The following is a 13,276-nucleotide window of genomic DNA, read 5'->3' as shown; positions in this document are numbered from 1 at the left end:
CCGCCCCCGGCCGCTGCCGGCCAATCGCAGCGCGCCTGGCCGCGCGGCCGGCCCCGGGAACCGCGACGGGGAGGGGAGGATGCTGCGAGGCGTTGCCAGCGGAGGGAACCTGCCGCCGCCTCGTCCCCCTCCACCCTCGGAGCCCGGCCGGGGAGTCGGGCTCGGGCCGGGGAGGAGGAAGTTGCGGCCCAGCTGGGACAGCAGCAGGTGGGAAGCTCCGCGCCCGGCTGTTGCGGCTGCCTGATTGCAGCCTGGCCTTGGGCAAAGCTTCCTACTCCGTCTGGAGCCCCACACACTTCCCGGTTCCCCCGCTCTTGGGCCGCTTGCCCTGCGTGCTCCTCGAGGGGCCTGCGAGGTGCCAGCGCCGGGTAGAGACCTTTGCCGCCGGGGCAGGATTGTTCGTCGGTCCCGGCGCGTCTCCCTCTCCACTCCCTCTCTGCCGGAGCCCCTCGGCCCTTGGAAGCCCTCCGCGGAGGCTGCAGCGCCCGGAGAAGCCACTGAGTCAATGGGGCGAGGGACTGGGGCGGGCGCGCAGAGCCCCCAGGATTGAGACGCGCGCAAGTGCGGCCACTGCAGCGCCGCTTGGCTGTTTGTTCTCCCGACTGTTCGCGAATTACTTACAAGGCGCCTAGGCTTCTCTGAAGGGTGGACGGCTCGTTCCCTCTCGCCTTGTCCGCCCTCAGTCTCTCCACCACCGCCCGGCACGCTTTGCTGATCTAAAATCAGAACAATTAGAGAGTAATGATTTTTTTTTTGGAATAGCAACTCCTACAGACACTCAGATCTGCCCTCGCTTCAGCGCCTCCCAGCCCTCCTTCCCAGCAGCCGGGCGAGAGCGCGCAGACCCCTAAAAAGCAACTTCAGTGTTAACCGGGTCTGGATCCTGGAACTTTATAAACTAATCCGTGTGTGTGTGTGTGTGTGTAAACCGAAGAGTAAGTGCCTATTATTTCTGAGTACTTCGGTGTCCTAACGAAGCTTTGCTTCTAAAGGACAGGATATATTTTAGGAGTCTTTCTTTCCACTGAGTTTTTTAAATGTTTATTTTCTCGAGCGATCAAATGTGTCTTTTGTGCAGTTTATTTAAACCTCGTAAGGCCTCCTTGAGTCGCTGAACTAATTCAGCAAACTAGCTGGTATTGTGGACGGCGCAGTCGGGGTGGATTTTTGTGTGTAGGAGAGGTGAAACTGACAATTCAAGGAAAGGTTCTGTGCGAGTCCCCACCTCCCATCCTCATATCCACACGTGGCCCCTAGGAGGTGCTGGTGAAATATCCTTGCTTAGGTTTTGCAGATCCGCACTTACTCCTGCCTTACCAAGTGTGCCTTTTTTCTTAGCACTGAGCAAGGTACTTAAATTAAAAGGGTGTGCAAGAGATGATGCACTCGGTGTGGCTGCTCTGATAGCCAAATGGCGATGTGGTCCCAGTTAATGTGTTGAGATTATACTGTTCACCAAGCCCTGTTACGAACTCTGTTGCCATGCACGTGGGAATAATGCCTGCCCCAAGGGAGGTCTTCTTTAACATCTGTTTAGTCATGTGTTATTTATAAACAGCTTGAATTAATACTGTAAAATAGACGGATGTCTAAGAATCTAGGCTGTAGCCTAAAGCTAAATGAACCTGAGGGTAGACAAGTTCACTCTGTATTAACCGAAGGATAATGAATGAGTTCACCGCTCAGTTCAATAAGCTTCTTCTGAAATATGCTTCCTCCTGGACGTCTAAGAAACAGGCCAAAAGTTTAATTATCCCTTAAAACATGTTAAGCCTAAATAGAAAAAGGAAATTAATCATTTATAGATTTTCTCTTCTTTATTATGATTCAGTTGGTGCATCTGTAGATGGCTAAGAATTTTCCAAACCATGTGAATTCAGAGAGGCAACACTTTTGTTGTTGTTGTTTTTCCAGGTAATGAGCTCGCTTTGAAAACCAGTCACTCGGAAAGGGATGGCATTTTTATGCAACTTGGATTGAAATGGTTTTGCTTTAGTATTCTACTCTAATTAGAAAGAATACACCACAGGCCGAAATAGTTTCATATGATAGGAAAATCTTTAAAGAAAGGAACACAGAGTTATTAGATTATGGTTGGCTGTATAAATTTAGCTGGGCAGCGGGAGGAAGGTCATAATAAATGTATCCTGCTCTCTCTCATCAATTATCAGCAGCACATCCCCCAACATTCTCTCCTCCCAAAGACTTAGACTGAAGGATGTGCAGCAAAGCTTATATCTTGAAGGAGAAGGTTCGGGAAAAATTAATGATTTTAATTAGAACTTTCCAATCTAAGTAGAATCATTACCTTAATTAGCTAAATAAGGAAGTATGAAGGATGAAATTTTGCAAATGAAATTTTGTAAATGCATGGTAGCGTAGAATACCCCCATTGCTTCATTTTAAAAAAAGAAAATATAAATGCATTTTAATTAATAAATGACTTTTCATCATGTCTCTATTAGGAAAATTCTGTGTGCCAATGCTTTCAGTGTTTGATTTAATACATCTTTTGAAGTGATGCGTGATACAGATTTCTGTATTCAGAGTCTATCTTTTTTGGCTGAATCAGGCCTTATTTAGCAAAAATCCCCATTAGTCTTGGACACGAATGCAATTGGGTGTTGGGATCCATCTGTGGATTAAATTTTTCCAAGGAAATGACAATTATGCTCTTACTGATTCTCTCCACGGTAACCACCTATAATATTAGAGCCAAATATTAGTCACAATCTGGATCTGCAGTCAGATTGTGAATAGCTGTGTGACGCAGAAGGTGATTGTTTCACTAGAAGCACAAATCTTTCCTTTGCATTTATATAAAGATCCCCAACAATTAGACATACTTTCAGACTTCCATTAACCATGTATATGCAGTTCAAATTCACAATGGTAAAACATCAAACGCTCCTGGCATTTGTATCCACTGGATATTAAAAACCACTTTCTAATCTTCAAAGTAATCATCATTAGCAATAAATAGTAAATAAATCATTGTCAGATTGCCCGGAAATGTAGACAGGCTGAGTTTGCAATCTGCTGCTATGAGAACAAGCCACTTACTGTGGTATTTTAAGGCACTGTATGTAATCTTATTTATTGGAAAACAGTTTTGGCCTTTAGTTTCACTTACTGCATTGATAATATTTAATCTTCATATTTTTAAATTCAGTGAACGTATTTGTTGAAATAACTACGTTGTACTTTGGCTATATGCTAGGTGAGATGAAAGACAGAAGTGTCCTAGCGGGAGTAATTCCTCTTCTTAAGAGTTCAAAATGTCTAACTGAGAAGATGAACAAGGCAGAAGTGAAACATTTAAATGATCAAACAACAATATAAGACAGCTTATGATTATGCACTAAAATGGATCAAGCAACAAATAAAACAATAATCTTAGATTTTGAAGAATGGAATGAAGCAGGGTAAGACTTTGTAATGGAAGATTTAATACATATGACATATTACTATGTATAGTGGTATTAAGGATGCTGAGAACACATCAGAAGATAGGAGTGGCTCCTCATTCAGTTAATTTCCTAAATGCCTGCTATGCCCCAGACCTTTCTATATACAGGTAATCAAGCATATGAATTATAAGTTGTTTCTAAGAATAAATGTCAGTTACATGGAAATGAATGAAAGGAACAGTATGTTTTAGTATAACTTTTGATGATTACTCAGTATGATTATAATAAACATAAGCTATTTCATTTTTTACCTGCAATACAGTAGGCCTATCAGGGTACAGTAGAGCCTTTTCTCCTGCATTAAATGACCCTAGACTAAGCTTATTTAAGCCCTTCTGCTTGTTTTCCCTTCTCCATCAATGTGAGCCTTCCGTTCTCATTTTTGCTTCTGATAATGTGCCTTGAATCTGTCAGGCTGTCACCATGCTCTGCCTAATTTGTTGATTCTAATCTGTGCTGGGCTGATAAATTATGTAACCAAGGTTGCTAAAGTAATGTACAAGCAAATATGATTTAACATATCTAAAGATGCATTTTTGAAATAGTATGAGCAGATGCTGAATTTGGAGTTACCTTCGCTTGGTCAACCTCCTTTTCAGGTAAAAAAGCTTCAGGATTTGGATTTATGGCATCTATTTTGCTTCTCAGAGCATTTAAATGGCTTAGTCTTTGTATTTGCTGTTATAAATAGCTGAGGAAAACTTCTGAGTAAGTGAGATACCCGTGTGTTTGCAACTATCCATATGTTTATATGTACACATAAAACAAAATCATGTACTGATGTATTCAGAAGATATTTCAGTGCTTACTTTATCCGTTTATTATTATGACCTTTATTTTCCATCAAATATGTTAAAACCAAAATCAATAAGTAGGGCTGTTCTTTAAGAAGCTCACACTTCCAGAGCCTCCATGTTATTATTTAGTAAATTACCTATTCTCTCATGCTCTGGAAGACTTCATTTATCTCACATGAGTGAGACAATTACACTCTGAAAATACCATATTCATTTTAGGGCCAGACCCTACATTACTATGTTTCTTGATTCAGTGATTACAATGATCATTTCATCTGTGTTTTCTGGGATACATTAGGTCTCCCAAAGGTAATGAGTTTACAGCCTCGGTTTACCCTCTATAACCACGGATGGCAGTTCCTTAGATCAGGTAGCCTTGCCGTTAAGTGCACGTCATTGGTTAGAAGAGGTGCCAGCTGAGAAAATATCAATCATTATGCACAGACTCATCACTGCCACTGGGGAAAGGCAAGCCTTATAACTGGAAGGGTGTAGTATCATCATTTAATCATAGTAATCAAGCAGTAATAAGAAGACTAATAATAAGCTAGTCTCTACGGAGGGTTTTCCAGGAAACAAACACTGCTTTTGTGCTTTACAGGATGTGCTATTCTGATGTTCTGTATTGCACGTACATTTGCATGGGAAAATAATGAAGAGAGGGAAGATAGGAAGGAAGGAGGAAGTAGAGGAGACCAGAAAATATTCATTAGAAACTATTGGTTCTAAAGGAGACACAAACACGTTCAGTAGCCACTAGGGAAAGTGAGACTGCCACCAGCATCCATAGTCACCCTCTACAGCACAGTAAGAAATGCTTTCCAGTGAGAGGTGCCACCATTAGCAAACTGAATCTCATGTTTAAAACACCTGTAAGAATGTCTCTTTGCTTTAGTAATACATCTTTGGAAGATCATGAGAGTCATGCAACTTGACTTTTTCCAGAACTTATAAAAACAAAACAAAAAATTAAAACAAACAACACAAACTTCAGACAGCCAAAACTAATCACTATTGTAGATATTTATGGAATATGCCACAAGCTACGAAGAAAATGCAAAACATATTTTCAGTAACAACACTGTAATGATACTCTTGAAAGAAAATGTACATACTTGAATGTCTAGATTTTCAGATGTGGGCTTTAAGAATTTGTGGGTTTTTTTAAAGAGTATTTTTTGGTATTTTTAAAAATCATTGCTAAAATGATGTATGTCTATTTTGGAAAATGTAAAAGATAAGCATTTGAAAATGTAGAAGAATGTAGATAAATGTGGAAAATAATATAAATTCATATTCCTACCATTGAAAGATAACCATTATAAATACTTTGATATATCTTTCTCCTTTTCCTCTATTTCTGTTTCTATTTTTAAGTCTATGTTTTATAACTTTTAAAAATTAACATATTGGGTTTTTTTTTTTTTTTAATGATGGGGTCTCACTATATTGACCAGGCTGGCCTCAAACTCCTGACCTCAAGCGATCCTCAAACTCAGCCTCCCAAAGTGCTGGGATTATAGGCATGAGCCACTGCGCCTAGCCTCTGTAATTTTAAGATCAATTGTGTCATATTTTTAGTGCATGAGCATCACACTTTTTATATTATGCAAGCATCTGTCATGCAACTAAAAATTATTTGAAAGTATATATTTTAATGCTCACATATATTTTATGAACTATAATTAATTGTCACCTATCCTTATACCTTTATATTCTTTTTTTGTTTGTTTTTTACCCTTATAAGTATGCATTTGCCTGGCCTTGGAGATTTTTTATCTTCATATTTTTCTCCTTTCATTATCGATTTCTAGATGTACAATTACTAGGTCAAAGCTTATGAACTCTTAAAGGTTTTTTTTTTTCTTTTTTTTTAATGCAGTTCTTTCTAACGAAATCCCAATGGATTGAATCTCAAGGATGTTCTAAATTATGTGACTTCGCATAGTGGCAGTATTGCCCAGTGGGGAGAGGTTGAGCTTTGGGTCAACTTGACATGTGTTTGCAACCTGCCACTTACTAGTCGTGAAAGATTGTAATAGGAATTAGAAATAATATATGTAAAATGCCTAACACTTTGTGATCAACTAATCAAAGGTATCTTTTTATTCTGTCACTATTGCTACTGCCACTAATGATGATGAGAATGATAAAGTGAATAAATCAAACATGTTAGCTAGGATAATAAGGCATGCATACAATAAGTCTATAAATAAGTAACAGAATTTTCTGTAGTGCTTGAATAAGTGCTAAAGTCATAAATGGAGAGGTAAGCATCTGAGGAACTTAGCAACATATTAGTTCTATATTTGATAGTACAGGTTGGCATGAAACAGAGAAAAAAGTAAAATGGATTTCACAATTGATGATCAGAATTTGAATAAATTCATAAAGGTATTTAAAGAAATATTAAGATTGAACATTAAACTTGGACCAGATTTTAGTCTTTCAAGACAAAGATCTTGAGTTGACACTTGGATTCTTTACACAGGGAGAGATCTACAGATGACTGAGCAGAAGGATAAGATGTGTAAACAAGGCTGTTGGAACATTAATCGAACTGTCATTTCTTCATCCATTGCCTCTGGATGCAGCCCTACCATCTTATCTTTGCTTCCATTTTTGTTTTCTTAATATGATTTCCAACATTCCAATTTTTATTTAAAAGGAAATAGAGATATAGAAATTATGTTCCATCTCTTCATGTGAATGGGACCTATACGTGTGGACTCCTAGCCTGCTGATATCAAATTCAATGTTTATTCCTCTGTTTTCTGCAGAGTATAACTTTTCCTAGCATCTCTGCTCAGACAAATCTAGAAACCTAAAATAAGACCTCTATTTTTCAAAGCCACTTTCTAATTCTCCCCTACATTTCCTCCACATTATTTCTTTCCTAACTCTAAAATATATGAAATTTGAATTTTTGCTCCTTATGCAGGACCAAATTCCAAATGCTTGGCTCAACTTTCATGGCTCTCTGTCTAAGAGTTTCTTCCATTTTAAAAATAAATTTGATCAGTATCTACAGGTTTAATTGAATGTTTCCTTTATCGTTGACCAGCTTCCATTCTGTAGGCACTTATCCTCAATCGAGATTTAATTTCAGTGCTCCAAGAAATTTATGTTTTAATATTCAATGTCCTAGTGTATAAATTACAAATAAATAAAACTTGTATTGCAACTATGCAAAAATGAAATGCTGTACCCAACTACTACCAATAACATTAGTGATTTATGATAGCACAATAATATTCATAGCATTATGACTATTAAAAGAAAATACAAGTTTTCAGGTGAAACTTTTAGCTCCATGACAGACCAGCCTGTAGTTATCTGTGTACACAGTTTACAGCTACAAAAACCTACTTTGCTATTTATTGCAGAAAAGTACTCAGTTAAAAGTAAGCGTTGTTCCTTCAGCAAAATATTCACTGACCCAAAACTCTTTGTGACATTTTACAATGCACACAGCCTCATGCAAGTTTAGACAAGTGGATTTATACTGTCTTATGAGTTCCCGCCCCTAATAAATTACCTCATAATGCAAAAGTAACATATCTTTCATAACTATTTTGACAAAAGTTTAAAACACATATGATGAAGTTCAACTTTCAGGAACCAAGGACTGTCAGAAAATATTAGTTTCTACATTATATGTGCATTTAGAAGTTTACTTGAAATCTGCCTTTTATAAAGGAATGGTATGACTAAGTGGAACTGTACATTTTTTTAACTTGATTGCCATTAAAGCAGAAATTAAAAGGTTGAAAAAAAATAGGTGCTTAATTAGATTTTTTAATGTACCTATTAGGCTCAAATCCAGACATTTCATCTGCATCATTTGGATTTGAGCTACCTACAATTCATTTTAAGTGTTAAAGAAATTTAAGTGAATTACTATTATAAGCAAATGTTTTCAGAAATTGTTTCTAGGATTAGCGATAGAGCAACTCTGAATTTATATCATAGACTTAAACTATATCACCAGTGTTTCAGCTTCTGATCTTTTTATCAGCAAAGATCTCATTTCAAAACGTGTAGTAATACAAAAGTCTATTCTTTTGTATGGTTTGCATAACTGAGTCACCAAGTTTTAGTAAGGCAGGAACTGACAGTATAAATAATGCTTTTTTTTTTTGTAATCTGATTGCCATTTCCCTGCATGTAAACAGAAATATGTGAATACTCACATTTTGCCTGTTAAGTCAACTTGGGAAAAAAATAATTAGGAGAGCCAGCTTTCCCATTTACTGAGGTTAAACCTCTTTTATGTGTTAGCATGTGGAAGAATGCTTTAAAAAAAACCTTGAAAAATAAGATGTCCTACCTATCAAAGTCCAAAGCTATTGCTTTTACTGTATATTATTTTTATATAAAAATACAATGCCTTCTTTGCACAGATTAAGCTAAGGAAGGTATATACTTAATAGTTTAGTTGACAGAAAGCAAATTCAAAAAGTATATGAACATGCAGGCACACACATACAGACACATGCACATATACAATTATATCTGTTGACCCAATGATGACACATCCAAAAACCTTATCAAAAGATGAAGAGGGCTAAGATTTGATTTGCAGTTGCTTAGTTCTAACAGAAGAGCTGTGGTCAGTTCTAAGACTCTTTCTCATAACCTGCCTTCATGATCTTGATTTTATGGTGTTTAGAGTCCAGTTACATTTTGCAATTTAAAAAGTCACCTATTCACTCATTACACACATATTTATTATGCACTAAAATACGAAACATTCAAAATAGACACTGGCAACTCTCAGTATTTTTGAAAAGTAGAACAATCTGTAAAGCTGTAAGGCTAAACAGCTTCAACATGTCAGTAAAACATGAGCTAAATACACATAATCTAAGCAGTTCCCTTAGACTAAAAGACAATGCACATATTATTTAAATTTTTTTTCAGAAGCAATCTGAACATCTACCTGGTCAAAGTATCATTTAGCCCAACAGGCTTAGTCCCCAATGCCGTATCCATAGTTTCAAAATCCAGACAGTATAATGGAAATTTATACAAGTCTCTTTAATCCTGGGTTCAAAATGAATCAATGCTGTTCTCTAAGTGAATTAAACAGAAATGAGTTTACTCCTCCCTGTATTCTATCTTCTTTCCTTAAGCATTGCTTGCCTTTGTTCCTTTTTTTTCTCTCCATAGTCCGTACATTATTTCAAGTCCTACATAAAGGGGATTGGGACCCCAAAATAGCCGGTGATCCACGCAGAATGCTGTGAATTATATTACTACCACGATTTAGCACTGGGTTCATCTCTGAAAATACAGCTCAAGACCTGCATGATTTGAGCCACAGCCTCCGCTGAAAAGCGTTGCCTATCAAAGCAACACACAGAAAAAGCACCAAACATGCCTGATAATATAAAACCAAGCCATACCCCCACAGGGTGAGACAGTCCAGTCAGCAAGAAAAAAAAAAATCATTGTTGGAATTATTTCTCCATAATGGAAAGCAATTCTCTGTGAGTTGAGTTACAGGTCATGACATAAAACCAAAGAAAAAAAGAAAGAGCTCTAAGCATTGACAGATGTTCTGTGCTCGCTCCTGTCTCCTGAACCCCTCCGAGTCTCCATCAGAAGGCAGCCTGACCTGCAGCCCCTTTCAAGCTACTTAGAAACTGGAGATCTCTCATACAAAAGGTTTTACCCCTAATTCCACTGAAGACCCCTTCGAACCAAGCAAGAATTTTCTCACAGGAGAATTTAAGAGAGTCTATGGATTCAGGCTCGATTTCATAATTTCCTCTCTGTACAAAAACCAGGGTATTTATTTCTCTTACGTAATTTCCAGGGAATCAGTTCCATGACCTGGCTTGTATTCTGTTGGTCTACTGAGGGGACCTTACCGTCAAACAGTCACCCTTGGTGAGAACATACCCAAGGGCTGATATATGACTGCAAAGGAACTTAACAATTCCTGGAAGGAAAAGGGTTAAGAGCCAGTAAAAACAGCATAAATTTACACATGACCTAGTGTGATTACACTTTTATTCTCTTCCTTGCAAGAAACAACAACAATGACAACCTCCATAACTAATGCTTCTGGTCTAAAAAACCTTCTCCCTAAAGGACATGTTTTCACCCACTACCAATGATCTCAACAAATTTCTGGATAGAAAGGACCTATAGACAGAGAGATGTACTTGCCGGTGAGTTTTCTTTCCAAAGGATCTAAAAAGTCCATTCCAGGTCGTGGGAAAATCATCTCAACGATTGGGCTGAAGGGAGCAGCCTTGTGTGATTGGTTTGTGATGGTTCGATTCAAGCTGACAAGTTCTAGAATTTTAATTGTTTTGTCCCAATCTTAACTTGCTAAGAAGGGAGATGGCTTGAATAGCCAGAGGCCTTGACTCCAGAAAGAACTGTGAGTAGATAAAAGCTACTGCAGTGGCCTTAGTTAAAAAAAAAAAAAAAAAAAGCTGGCCCTGATACCATTGCCTTCCATGAGGCAGAGTGCTCTGCCTTTTTTCTTTGCAAAATATAGGAAGAGGATTGTCTTAAGCAAGTGAAAAGTAGTTGGGGACAAATAAAGGACACACATTTGTTTCCTTTTATAGGTGAGATCAAATGCACCAAATACTAAAGGAAGCCAGTGCCTCAGTCCTCTCTGTCCTAGCCCTGCAATAGAGGCATCCCTAGGTGAATAAGCTAGTTACAAACTGAGCTCTCAGTATAGGATTCTTTGGGGCCAGCAGCAAGGACGCAGAGAAGTGGGTTGCAACCTCTCCCTCCTGCTCATATCTCTTAACAACCCAACAATCTCCTTTCCTCTGTCTTTCCTTTTCCTCTGCTAGGATTTTTTCATCAGCTGAAGAACAGGGGCATCTGCTGCCACAGAGAGGAGAAGTTGCTCTTTTGCCTTTGGCCATGGATGTATCAGGGTGGCCGTGTATTCGCCTGGAGAGCCCACAGGTGCCACTGACACAGCAGCTGCTCTGACAATAGCCCATCAATGGTACGCTGTTCTCTTTCTCCCCTCTCCTCCTCCTTCCTGCTATCCACACACAAATTCTTCAAGGAAACCCTCTACTATGCTTCTTGACAACAGGGCTGAAATATCTGGAGTAGCAGATACCTTAGAAGGGCCATCTTGGAGACTTTTGAATGCAATTGATGGTATTAGAAGTTCCGATGAAGAACTAACTTAAATGGAAAAGGTAGACATCCAAAGAAAAGTAGACATTTAGAAATAGCATAATTGGAAGATTTTTATTTTAAAAATCCATTCTTAAAGCCTGGCACGGTGGCTCACGCCTGTAATCCCAGCACTTTGGGAGGCTGAGACTGGCGGATCATGAGGTCAGGAGATCGAGACCATCCTGACTAACACGGTGAAACCCCGCCTCTACTAAAATACAAAAAATTAGCCGGGCTTGGTGGCGGGCGCCTGTAGTCCCAGCAACTCGGGAGGCTGAGGCAGGAGAATGGCGTGAACCCGGGAGGCGGAGCTTGCAGTCAGCCGAAATCGCACCACTGCACTCCAGCCCAGAGGATAGAGCAAGACTCCGTCTCAAAATAATAATAATAATAATAATAATAATAATAATAATAATAATAATCCATTCTTAAAAAAGACAGCCTCAATTCTTCTGTGTGGAGTGACTTTCCTTACACCATATATATGGGCTATTCTAAAATGTATCTGTCTTCTTTTTTTCATGAAAAACAATACGAGGAAGATAATTATTGACGGAAAAGTATCTGGGTCAGGAAAATGACCCAGAACCGAGATTTATGCTTTACCAGAGAATATCCTTATATTACTAGACCTGTAGAAAAGAAAACTCTGCACTTTTCTGATATTTTGAAGTAAGGGCACCACATGTTCCCTTCTGGAAAGAATAACAAGGATGTGCAAACTGTGTCCATAGGCCAAATCAAGCTCACAACTTATACATACAGCTTGTGAACTAAGAATGTTTTTACATTTTTACGGTAGCAAAAAATCAAGAGAGGAATACTATTTTGTGACATTTAAACGTTTTATGAAATTCAGATATGTGTATTCATGAATAAAGTTTTATTGGGGCACAGCTATGTTCATTCAGTTACAGATTGTCTCTGCTTCCCAGCTGCAACAGCAGAGTTGAGTGGGTGACATAGGGGCTGTATGTGGGCCCAAACAATCTAAAACACTCACTATCTGATCCTTTATTTTAAAAAAAGTTTGCTGATTGCTGACCTAGAGTAATGCTATGAAACATCAGGCTGAATTGAGTAAAAAGGATGTGAGAACGGTCTCTCATTTTGATTCTTGGAGGCTGAGTAAATTTGACTAAGTTACTTAAATGTTGGTGCTTCCTCATTAAAGTGGAGATAAAATTCAGGGCCAGGTGCAGTGGCTCACGCCTGTAATCCCAGCACTTTGGGAGGCCAAGGCGGGTGGATCACGAGGTCAGGAGTTCAAGACCAGCCTGGCCAAGATGGTGAAACCCCATCTCTACTAAAAATACAAAAATTAGCTGGGTGTGGTATAGGGCACCTGTAATCCCAGCTAGTCGGGAGGCTGAGGCAGAGAATTGCTTGAACCTGGGAGGCGGAGTTTGCGGTGAGCTGAGATCACGCCACTGCACTCCAGCTTGGGCGACAGAGCAAGACTCCATCTCAAAAAAAAAAAAGAAAAAATTTAGATAGTTTTTTTTAGGATGAACTAAATAATGATTGTAAATATGTACACAAACAATAAATGTGTCTGACTACGGTGACTCATGCCTGTAATCTCAGCACTTTGGGAGGCCAAGGTGGACGGATCACTCGAGCCCACGAGTTCGAGGCCAGCCTGGGCAACATACAGCAAACCCATCTCTACAAAAAATAGAAAAATTAGCCAGGTTTGGTGGCACGTGCCTGTAGTCCCAGATACTCTAGAGGATGAGGCAGGCGGATCACTTGAACCTGGAAGGTCAAGGTCGCAGTGAGCTGTGATCACGCCAGCCAGGGTGACAGAGTGAGACCCTGTCTCAAAAGCAAAACAAAACA

General features: G+C 39.1%; 1 long non-coding RNA gene across 1 annotated transcript in view; it reads left to right on the top strand.

Annotated features, from left to right (window-relative positions):
• Positions 1-76: 76 nt before the first annotated feature.
• The window catches only part of LOC129394445 (uncharacterized), a 33,285-nt gene continuing 20,085 nt past the window's right edge, over positions 77-13,276 (top strand). The window contains exons 1-3 of the long non-coding RNA XR_010110578.1: positions 77-3,425; positions 9,440-10,446; positions 11,092-11,252. This is a non-coding gene — a long non-coding RNA (uncharacterized LOC129394445). The remainder of the gene's footprint in view (positions 3,426-9,439; positions 10,447-11,091; positions 11,253-13,276) is intronic.

Source organism: Pan paniscus, chromosome 19 (assembly GCF_029289425.2).
Source record: "Pan paniscus chromosome 19, NHGRI_mPanPan1-v2.0_pri, whole genome shotgun sequence".
In the NCBI taxonomy this organism is placed as follows: domain Eukaryota; kingdom Metazoa; phylum Chordata; class Mammalia; order Primates; family Hominidae; genus Pan; species Pan paniscus.
This window is presented reverse-complemented; position numbering and strand designations above follow the sequence as displayed.